General features: G+C 32.5%; 1 long non-coding RNA gene across 2 annotated transcripts in view; it reads right to left on the bottom strand.

The window, feature by feature from the left end:
- The window catches only part of LOC148763747 (uncharacterized), a 58299-nt gene extending 46464 nt beyond the window's left edge, over positions 1-11835 (bottom strand). Inside the window, exons 1-4 of one of the 2 annotated variants that reach the window (XR_016025156.1) lie at positions 11462-11835; positions 10813-11348; positions 10561-10662; positions 8877-9108 (exon numbers count right to left, since the gene is read on the bottom strand). This is a non-coding gene — a long non-coding RNA (uncharacterized LOC148763747). Of the gene's footprint in view, positions 1-8876; positions 9109-10560; positions 10663-10812; positions 11349-11461 lie in introns of those variants that run through there. The other variant, XR_016025155.1, reaches the window with a different exon arrangement.
- Positions 11836-12069: the final 234 nt, after the last annotated feature.

Genomic DNA, 12069 nt, shown 5'->3' with positions numbered 1-12069 from the left:
GAAGAGAGGGAGATCACGATTTGTGTTAAAGAATGGTGATTTGCAGAGGGGGAGAAAAGTGAGAGAGATCAATTGAGAGAAAAATGTATTTTCTAAAAGGTTGACATGTTTTTAAAAAAAGAGAAAATAAAACTCCTCGTTGGAGTTTTTGTTTTAAATTTTGTTTTTTATAAAAACTATTTTTTTAAATAACTTCTCAAAATCTTATTTGGCTTAACTTTTACTTTTAAGAGGTAAATAAGTAAAAAAAAAAAGTAAGCCAAACAAATAGGCATTTAATATCTTAAATTTGAACCCGATTATATGTATATTATATATAATGTTACAAGCCAAACATGTACTTAGTACTTTAAATTCAAACTCGATTATATTTATATTATATATAAAGTTACAAAATTTTGTAATTAGTAAGAATTGAACTTTTATTCTTTTTATTTTTTTTTACAATCTTAACTATCTCTACCAACTTCCTCTTATGTAAATTATTAAAAGTAAAATAAATTCATATTACTTTAACTACGACACAAACTTAAATATATAAAATTTTTCTATTAGTTAAACTTGTAAACTAATAAATGTAAAATTAATTTATATTATTTGAATTATAATACAAACTTAAATATATAAAGGGTCTGTTTGGTAATTGAAAAATAACTTGCTAGGGAAAGATTTTTTTGTGTAAAATATTTTACAAGAAAATTTAATATTTTCTGTTGTTTGGATAAACTGTCAAAAACATTTTTTATTGTTTAGATCATCCCGCGGAAAATAGTTTCTACCATGAAGTTTTTTGAATATTAAAATGATAAATAGAAGTTGATTACAAAATAATTGTGCTCTTTGGTTTTCACATTAAAATTAAGAATGAAAATGAAAATGGAAAAAATTAAGGCTAAAATTTTTTTTAGTCCTCAAATATAAAGTATTTTTGGAAAACCTTCATCATAATTTTAACTATTTTTAGCCAAGAGATAAGATTTTGGGATAAAAATGTCCTTAATGAGACCTCCTCATTTATGCGCATATTGGTGAAAATAAATCTGCTTAGAATTTATTCCCTCTAATTTTGCTAAAAATATCCTCATGATGTATGAGATGGTTTTTTTTTTCCACACATTGCTGTAAACATAAACATTGTGTATATTACACGACAGGTCTATTAAACGATCTTTTGATTCATGGTTAGGGATAGAAAAGTGTTCAAACAAGTTGACAATTATGACACTATAAGTCAATGATTGTTGACTTTTTTGTTGTGTTTTTGAGTGAGTTTGTGATTTGAATGCCATATTGATTGAGAATGTGGTTTATTGTTTTGTTGTTCAATGGCATTTAGGTTTAGTTTGAAGCTGTTGAAACCCCTATGGCTATTTGGGTTGAACATTGTTAGAATATGGAGAGAAGATGGGCATGGTAGAGTGTGTAACAACATGGGTATTTTATTTATAACACGTAACAAATAAGTCATTAAACTTGGCGTGTAGCAAGTAAGAACATATAAGCTGTTGGTCCCAAGTAAATGTGCTAGAGGGGGGTGAATAGCATTTTTTAGCTCTTACTAAAATTAACTTCTAATTGGGGACAAATGCAAGATAAAAGAAAGATTTAAAGATGAATGAAAAACTAAAAACAAAGCAGACAATCACACCAGAATTTATAGTGGTTCAGTTCAAGACCTATATCCACTACCTTGATTGTTCAACCAAGGATTTTTTAAACCAATCCACTATGAACAGTGAAATTTACAAGCTTTCACCAAGCTTTTACAATGACTTTTACCAGGCTCAGCCAAAACCTTTTACAATAGTTTTTACCAAGATCAACAATAACCCAACACCTAACTTTTCAAGGCTAAGTTAGAACCTATACTCAATCAAGCAATCATAGCTTGAATCAATCCCTTAGAGTGACTCGCTCACTCTAAGAATACAAGAAGAGGAGTGATAAGAGTGTACCTATAATCATAAGATTGATCTAAGTGGTACAAAGTAAAGTGCAAATCACAATTACAAAGATAAGAGTTGAGTGCAGTAAATAAGTAAATAGTAATTTTTGGTTTTTGAGCTCCTAGCTGTTGGAAGCCTCTTAAATACTTGAAAAATCAGCTCTAATAGGTGTTAAGCAATTTTTGACCGTTGGAAACAGTTTTGTTGTAGTTCTGGCCATTAATCTATCTTTTAGTGCACAATTCAAATTTTTTGGCAGAATGCTTTTAGTCGACTAACTAATATCTTAGTCGACTAATTTGTTTTTGTCTTCTGTTCTCTACTTCTAGCAGTGAGGACTTAGTCGACTAACTTATTCCTTAGTGGATTAAACTGGTTCTGTCTTGAAGTCCAAATTTCTGACAGTAGACTCTTAGTCAACTAACTCATTTCTTGGTCTACTAAGTCTTTTCTGTTTCTCAATACTCTTGTGCCTGTCAACTTCTGATTCGAATTTTAGCTAGCTAACCCTTCATTATTCAATTAAGAAGCTTCTGTTTTGTTGATTGATTGTGGCTTTTTATACATATAATTTTTTATATGTCCCTTAGAATAATTTATTTATCATTGGCATACAATTCTTGTCTTGCACACTCAAGTAGAAATATTAGACACAAATGAATAGAAATGTTTTATTATCATTAAAAACTAATGGAGCCAACAATTTTCCCTTTTTTTGATGATGACAAAACATTTCTTGATTAACAGTACAGTGTCCATTTAATCTTTTTAGTTTTGCACACAAAAAAAATGAGGATTTCTCCCCCTAAGTGAGTGTTCCCCTTTAGTGTGTGCTTATCTTACTTATTCATTTTAGCAAATTTTTATTTATGTCATACAGACAATGACATTATACATTCAAAATATATTTATGTTGACATATAGAGTAATCAACAATAGGTGACTGGTTTACAGAATATCATTAATATTTTAGTTGTGTCTGTCAATAGCATATTGTTACCAGATTTTGTCTATGCCATTTATCATCCAACAAATATAGTATAATTAACATCCATATACATTCACAAACACAATCTATTCACATTCCATTCACAATATCATGATGGAAATTGGTTATCATCATAACATCCCAATATCAGTTACCAATTCTCAAGACAGCAACAAACAAACTCATGAACAAATTTAACCATTAGCAGACAAATAATATAAGCAGCTTAACAGCATCCCATTTTCAATACAATAACATAAACCATAAAGTTAATTTCAAATGTTCAGCTGACAACATAAAAAAAGCAAAAAAAGTAAAAACAAAAAAATAAAAAAAGTAGTCATTGTTTAGTTCCTAAACTACCCTTAGTTCTTTCTTAAACTTTCTACCATAATTCTCCCCTTTTTTGTCATCATCAAATCTTAAGGACGCTCAATCATCTTCTGAAGAGGGTGAAAGGGTAGACTCATCAGTGTAATAAAAAACATTAAGGGGTTTAGGAGATGGTTTTGAAGGTGATTTCTGTGGTGAGGGTTCAGGGGATGATTTGTTAGAAATTTCAAGGGGGTATTAAGGAGAAGGGATGGTTGATGGTCTAGCTTTTTCAGCTATTTTGGAAGATTTCCTTCTCTTGAGGAATTTGATCTTGGTTGCCATTGTCTTCATGCCTTTACCAGATAGTTTAGACTTAGCTTGTGGAGCAACAACAACTTTTTCTTTTCCTTTCTCAGATTGTTCCTCTGTAATTGAAGTTGGTTCAGGGGATTCTTTTGGAGATACTGACTTTTGTGCTTTCCCTTTAGTTGCTTCCTTTTCAGCTTGTTCTTCTCTAACCATTTGGTGGAAGACATCCATTATTGAGACTTCTTCTGAATTGGGAGGAGAAGGTTGCTCTTGTTGAGGTTCATGATGAGATGGAGGAATTTCACCAAGTGATCTAAGTACCTCGGTACCTTGTTCTGATTCAGCTTCTTTTTGTGGCTCAAGTGACGGGGATTTCCTTGGTTGATCAACTTCAGGTTCATGACCCTCGACCTGGAAGGTAGAACCTTTAGCATCCTATCCTACTGGTGCAGGGCTTAGAGTAGCAGAGGTGTCTGCAGCTGCAGGTTCAAGATGCATTTTTCCTTTTTCCTTCAACACATTTTCTAGTTCTGCTAATTTTTCTTCAATTTTTTTCATCCTCACAGCCTGGTCAGTAAGCTTTCCATCCATTAGCATGAGCAGATTGAAAACCATTTCATTTGAGAATTGTGAGGGGGTTGCCTCTGATTGAGCAGGGAGAGAAGACTCTCATCCTGGAGTGACTTTGGGGGTTTTAACAAATTTTTCTCCATCAAGTTTATATCCCATCTTAGGCAAACTCCCAAGGTAAATAGCTTGGTCCCTGCTCTTCATTTTATCCAATTCATACCTAGAGTTCCAAATTCCCTTTTTTTGTACCAATGATGTAATGATATTCCCATAAGGCAGATTTATTTTTTCTAGTTTACAAACTTCTCTCATTCTCTTAATCATGAATCTGCCTAGATTAAATGGAGCATCGTTGAAGGCATGCTCCATTAGCTATAAGTCTTGAAGACTAATGTAGCTTAAACTGCCACCTCTTCCATGAATATTTGCAGTAATAAAGTAATGCAAAATTATAATTTTTGGACTTTTAATCAGACCAGCATTACTTTTTGATGAATATTTCTCTTTTCTCCCTGTAATTATCTCCCACAAAGAAGTGGGATCATAGTTTTCAAGCATCTCATAGTCACCATCTTCACTTTCAATTTTAAGCAGATTTTCTAAATCAGCAGTCACAACAAATTCCTTTTCATTTAAAAAGACATTCAGACCATCATCAATATAATCATCAGAATCCTCAAGTTCATCTTTATCTAAGGCTATGCTAGCATAAAATTCTTTCACCAAACTAGCACTATAGGTTCGATTCTTGAAAATGCTAAAATCATTCAGTTTCATTTCTTCAAAATAATCTGATAATTTCAAGGGCTTCATCAAAGCTGTTCCAGTCTATGAATTTTCCACAAGTGATTGGAACATTTTCTATTTTCTTGAATCTATCTTTATGGGCTTTATTCCTAAATTTGGAGGACAGAATATTACTTTTCTTAGAGGATTTTCCTTTCTCTTTCTTCTTCTTTGTTTTGTATTCTTTCTCAGTTTGTTTTTTTCCTAGATTTCTTGATCTCAAAGGCTAACATACTTTTCTTTTTCTTCTTCTGAGAGTCAACTTGTCCACTTTCCTCCACTGGTCGTTTACTTGTTTTCTTCTCCAGAATTTCTTTAGTTTGTGATGGTTTTGCTATTTGGTTTGAAAGATGTATGGCTTAGGGTTTTGTGGGTTTGAGAAGGAAGAATTTTTGTTTCAGCAAGGTCGATTTTAGCAGAGAGAAAATGAAGTGAAAATGTGTTAAGAGAGGTTGAATTTTATCAAAACCGTCTATCTCCCCCTCTTTAAATATATTCAGTAACCTTTTCTTTTAAAATTTAAAAATTTCTCTTTTAAATTTTATTTTTGGTGAGGTGATTTTCTCTTTTCTGTTCTATCACCTGGTAGGCAGTTTCTTTTCATTATTTAATTCTTCATTTCTTTAATTGACTAAATCTTATTATTTAAAGATACAGAATGCTCTTAGTTGATTAAGTGACTCTCTTAGTCAATTAAGTGCCTATTGTCTTTTGAGAAAATTTCAGAATTTTTCTTAAAGCTCCTGCACACTAACCATTACTAAATTGCTCCTAATCTCATAAAATCTTTCCTCATTCAGAGGCTTTGTGAAAATGTCAGCTAATTGTTGTAGAGTATTAACAAACTCAATCTTAATATCATCTTTCACTACATGATCTCTAACAAAGTGATGCCTAATCTCAATATGCTTAGTCCTAGAATGCTGTACAAGATTTTTGAAATATTGATTGCACTTGTATTATCATAGCATAATGGTATGTTATCCATTGTTACTCCAAAGTCTTTTAGTTGTTGTTTAATCCACAAGATTTGAGCACAGCAACTACATAGAGAAATATATTCTCCTTCAACTGTAGAGAGAGCAACTGAATTCTGTTTTTTACTTGACCATGACACAAGCATACTACCTAGAAATTGATAGGTTCCACTAGTGCTATTTCTATCAGTTTGCTTCCAGCAACTTCTGCATCTGATAACCAACTAGATTAAAGGATGATTCTGTAGGATACCATATCCTTAAGGTTTGTGTATCTAAGAGGTATCTAAAAATTCTTTCAACAGCAGTCAAGTGTGATTCCTTGGGTTGAGATTGAAAATGAGCACACATACACTGAATTGGATATCAGGCCTGCTAGCTATTAAATAAAGTAGTGATCCGATCATACCTCTATAGAGCTTTTGATTAACATCCTTTCCCTTTTCATCAACCTCAAGTTTAGTGGATGGACTCATTAGTGTGCTAATTGACTTCAGCTTCAGCATGTCAAACTTTCTGAGCATGTCTTGACTGTATCTTTCTTGGCTGATGAAAATTCCTTCCTCACTTTATTTAATTTGAAGCCGAAGAAAGAATTTTAGCTCTCCCATCATGCTCATCTCAAATTCATCCTGCATTTCTTTAGCAAAGTTCTTGCATAAAGCCTCATTAGTTGCACCAAAAACAATATCATCCGCATAGATTTGAACAACAATTAAATCATTTAAGTATCTTTTAATAAACAATGTTGTATCAATGTTGCCTCTAACATAACCTTTTTCAACTAAGAACTTATAAAGTCTTTCATATCAAGCTCTTGGAGCTTGTTTTAGTCTATACAAAGCCTTATGAAGTTTGAACACATAATCTGGTTTTTCATAATCCTCAAATCCGAGGGGTTGTTCAACATAAACTTCCTCTTGAATGAAACCATTTAAAAATGCATTTTTTAAATTAATTTGAAACAATTTAAAGTTCATAAAACAAGCAAATGCAAGCAACAATCTTATAGCTTCTATCTTAGCAACAAGTGTAAAGGTTTCATCATAGTCAATTCTTGGTTATACCCTTAAGCCATTAACCTAGCTTTATTCCTAATGACATTTCCCTGCTCATCTACCTTATTTCTAAACACCCATTTTGTCCCAACAATAGGGTGATTTAAAGGTCTAGAGATTAATGACCACACACGATTTTTTTTGAATTGATCAAGTTCCTCTTGCATGGCCATTACCTAACTTTCCTCTTTTTCAGCTTCTTCAAAGGTCTTAGGCTTAATTTGAGATATGAAAGCTGAAAACTCACATGTCTCTCTAACTCTTCTCATAGTTTTGACACTTTGTGTAATATCTCCTATGATCAGCTCTTGTGGATGGTCTTTTACATATCTCCAGCTTCTTGGAAGGTCATTATTCTGATTTTTGATTTTTTGCAATGTTTCTAAAGGTGGAGATTCTGTTTCTCTTCCTAGGGACTTTTCTTCATTGTTTTTCTTGTCATCTAAATTCATTTTTTCCATTTGTCTTGCAAGATCATCCGTATCATCTTCATCAACAAGAATTTCCTTTTGCAAGGCATTTGATTGATCAAAAACTACATGGATCGATTCTTCAACAGTTAAAGTCCTTTTGTTAAAAACTCTATAGGCCTTTGAGTTTAATGCATATCCTAAGAATATTGCCTCATCATTTTTTGCATCAACTTTCCTAGAGGATATTTTTCATTGTTCAATACAAAACATTTATAGCCAAAACTCCTAAGATGAAAGATATTTGATTTCCTACCCTTGTAAAGTTCATAAGGAGTCTTTGATATCATGGATCTAATTGGGACTCTATTAAGGATATATGCTACTGTGTTGACAGCTTCTGTCCAAAAATATTTTGGTAAATTAGTTTCACACAACATAGTCTTAGCCATATCTTTTACGGTTCAGTTTTTTCCTTTCTGCAACTCTATTTTGCTGGGGTGTTCTAGGTGCAGAAAAATTATGATCCAACCCCTTTTCATTGTAAAAGTTTTCAAACTCAACTCCTTCAAACTCACCACCATGATCACTTTTAATACTAACTACAACAAGTCTTTTTTCATTTTCAACTTTCCTATAATGATTTATAAATGCTAGTAGTGCATTATTCTTATGAGCAAGGAAGTAGACCCAAGTATACCTAGACTAGTCATCAACTATCACAAAGCTATATGATTTTCCTCCTAGACTAGTTGTGCTAATTGGCCCAAATAAATCAATGTGCAACAGTTCTAGTGGTTTAAAGGTTGACACATTCTTCTTATTTTTGAAAGATGTTCTAACTTGTTTTCTCAGTTGACATGCATCACAAATTTGATCAAATTCAAATTTAAGCTCAGGCAATCCTATAACTAGATTTTTTCTTATCAATTTTGAAATGGTATGCATGCTTACATGACCAAGTCTCCTATGCCATAACCAGCCATCATTTTCAACATTTGATATAAGACATGTTTCACAATTCATCTCAAGGTCTTCAAGAAATATAACATATATATTTTTAATTCTTTTTCCTATAAATGAAACTTTGTTAGTACTTATATCTATCACTTCACATTTATTCGAATCAAAGCATACCTTAAAACCTTTATCACATAATTGGCTGATACTCAATAAATTGTGTTTCAAACCTTTAACCACCAACACATGACTAATTCGAGCTTGAAAGTTCTTACCAATGGTTCCTATACCATAAATTCTACCTTTTGAATCATCACCAAAGGAAAACGGTACCTCCCTTTTTCTTGTCCAGTTGAGCAAATAACATTTCATTTTCAGTCATGTGCCTTGAGCAGCCACTGTGCAATGACCTCTCCCTGGTCAATGCCGGCGTCCAAGACTTCCTGAAAAGACCCATCAAGTCTCGAACAAGCCTGTCTAGAATTTGCTCGTTAATCCATTACATTCAATAACCATATAATATTGATACTTTCATATACTAACTTGAACCATAAATATAAAAATCAATACAAACTTTTTCCTTTTTATTCGTAAGTATATGTATTAAAATCTATAATCTCCAAATTAATACTTATATAAAAATTTAGAATTTGTTTACAACTTAATAAATAAAATGCTACAACTTGACCTCTAACAGCGGAGCGACTCGGAATAAAATGCTAGGAGATGCCTTTACCTATTCACAGTGGACCGAATGCGTCACTGACTATATGCTAGGCTAATCCCTATCTGCAAAAGGGGAAATAAAGGGGTGTGAGTCTCATCGACTTAGTGATAATCATCGACTTAGCGAGTAAGGCATAGATGGGAAACAAGTAAACGACAGATCAGTTTAATATAAAAATGCAGATTATAAAAACAATTCGTTTCAAAAGGGATTTGTGCCTTATATAAAAATTGAGAATTTCTTATAAAGTATAAATAATCGAGGTAATAAAATTTTTTCACATCAAAATATATTAATAATCATTTTCGAATCAAATCAATAAAATTTTGCAAGCTCCCGCGAAACCAAATAATATTTAAAATCATGCCCAAATCATAACTCGCCCCATATGCGAGGAATTACAGATTTATTTCACAGATAAACATATAGGGAGGCTGCGAAAAACCGTTTAATTCCTTTTTCACCATGCAGAGAAATATAATTCATAATATTAAAACTTTTTTCAACTCATATAAAACCATTACATTTTTGTCAAAAATAAACAACATGGCTTATGACTTTCTTAAAACCTTGGCTTGTGCCATAATCATTCTCATACTCGGTTGTCAAAGATACCTTGGCCTGTAGCTATCCCAACCGAATCCGCCAAGGCTGTTAAAAAGTAATGTACGCATAAATCATATTTTTATTTTGAAAACACAACCGTTCCTTGGCGTTAGCAGAGTTCATCATCACGAGGTGGTTCAGCGTGACGTGAACTCTAACCATACCTCAGGAGATACCCTATGCACCTCTCCGACCAAGGTACATATATAACCAGATTCCGTGCCCCTCTAATAGGCTGGTCCACAGAATCCGCCCACTGCAGCAAGCTAAACCCACCATACAATAAAATTTACAATAGCATGACATGACAATTATTTCACAATCCAGTCTCTTAAGGCTAAATACACAGTTCATATATTTCAACACAAATACCAATTTAACCATTCATGCAAATATTGTCACAAGCCATTCGATTCAAAATACAATTTATAACACAACAAGTAGCAATCTCCAATTACTTTTGAATTTATTGGTTAAAATGAAATCACCTTTTAAAAGAATTCAAATTTGATCTTTAAGGGGATATTTTAAATCTTTCTCAAAATATCGGTCCCCACATCACGTTAAAACTCTCTTTTCGTAAAATGTTCATTGTAAATATTTGCATGATATTTTGTATCAAAATAGCATGGTGAATATGTAATAAATTTCATGAATGCACACCACACGAACAATAAGGCACAATTTCCTTTGATATAAATCTTTTCGAAAAGCTTGTTTCTCGGTTTAAAACACTTTACATCTAATATATATATATATATATTTCAAATGATTTCTAAAAATAACTTACACCCACAATTCCTTAAAATTCTATCAACGCATGCTTTTCATAAATTTTGTACTTCACGTAAAATATATGTACATGTATATATATACGAAATTCTTTAAAATTGATACCCCCTACTCACCTCATAATAGTGGAATATTACTTCACTATTGATTCGTACGCGTATAATTATTCCTATTTGTCGGTCACATACTTCGTTCAGCACGCCTCCACGATAACTTTCCTAGCAACAATTTAAACTTAGTATACTTAATCACACATTTATATGGGTAACAACTTAATTAAAAATTCCTCAAGCAACTTGCATATTTTTCATCCAAAATATGCACAATATTAAACTACTCATAAATCTTAAAATATAAAATTAACTTACTATTGGGCCTTCTCCATGGGCTTCTCCATTTTTCCTATTTGGGCCAAACCTATTTATTTTTATTTTCTATTGGGCCATGCCCACTTATTTTCTATTGGGTCATACCCATTTATTTTCTATTTGGGTCATGCCCATTTTTATTTTCTACTTCTTTTCTTTTCTTTTCTTTTTCTTTCTTTTTTCTCTCTTTCACTGTCACTCCCTTCACCACCATGTCTTCTTCTCTTCACCATCGTGGCTTCCTCTCTTCCTTGGGCCGTTTTCTTCCTCATCCGGTGGCAGCACTTTCAGCTCTCTTTTCCTCAAAAATTTGGCAGCACCAAGCTGTTTTTTTCTCCCTTAAATTGGCAGCACAATGCTGTCCAATTTTTCTGCACAAATTAGTAGCAAACAGCTCCAATTTTTCTGCACAAACAGCTCCAATTTTTTTGCAGCAAACAACTCCAATTTTTTTGCACAAACAGCTCCAATTTTTCTGCACAAATTGGCAGCACTTTGCTGCCCTTTAATGGCAGTAAAACCTCCAAAATTTCCAGCTGCAAATTCACACAATTTCAGTAGCAAAAATCTTAAATTTTCAGCACCAAAATCAGCCTTAGAAACCTCAAAAATTTCAACAATTAACTTAAAAAAAAATCAGCTTTCCTACCTCAAAATTTTCAGCTTTCTTCTTCCTCCAAAATTGCAGCAAAAACTCTATTTTTCCTTCCTTAAAGTGCAGCAAAACCATTCTCTTTGCTCTTCCTCTCTCACGGTTCTTTCTCTCCCTTTTTCTCTTCATTTCTTTCTTCCTTTATTTTTCTTCTCTTTTTCTTTTTCACTAACCGACTTAACTTTTCTCTCTTCCTTTTTCTTTCCTCACATGGCCGGCCCCCACCTTCCTTTCTACACTCTTCTATTTTGTTTTCTTTACTTTTTTGTCTTTCTTCCTTTCTTTTGTATGGCCGGCCGTTCACCTCACTTGGTTCTAATTTAATATTATTCCAAATAACTTTGACTTTTCTTCATTCCTATCCAAACCACATCATTTTCATTCTTGACTCATGTGGTCACTCATGTACATATAAAAATATTGTTTGACTTTTCAACATCTTTTCTTCATTATTTTATTGAATAAAATATTATTTTATTTCAAAATTTTTCACTTGCCTTCTTTGGTCCCAAAACGCATTATTACATCTCGATTTACTTCCGAATCATCCTTTAGCTTACTAATTCATCTCTAACGAAAATATTATTATTTAATTATTGTTTCTG

Source organism: Theobroma cacao, chromosome 3 (assembly GCF_053813885.1).
Source record: "Theobroma cacao isolate CCN51 chromosome 3, ASM5381388v1, whole genome shotgun sequence".
Taxonomy (NCBI): domain Eukaryota; kingdom Viridiplantae; phylum Streptophyta; class Magnoliopsida; order Malvales; family Malvaceae; genus Theobroma; species Theobroma cacao.
The sequence above is the reverse complement of the archived record's forward strand: the minus strand, read 5'-3'. Positions and strand labels throughout refer to the sequence as shown.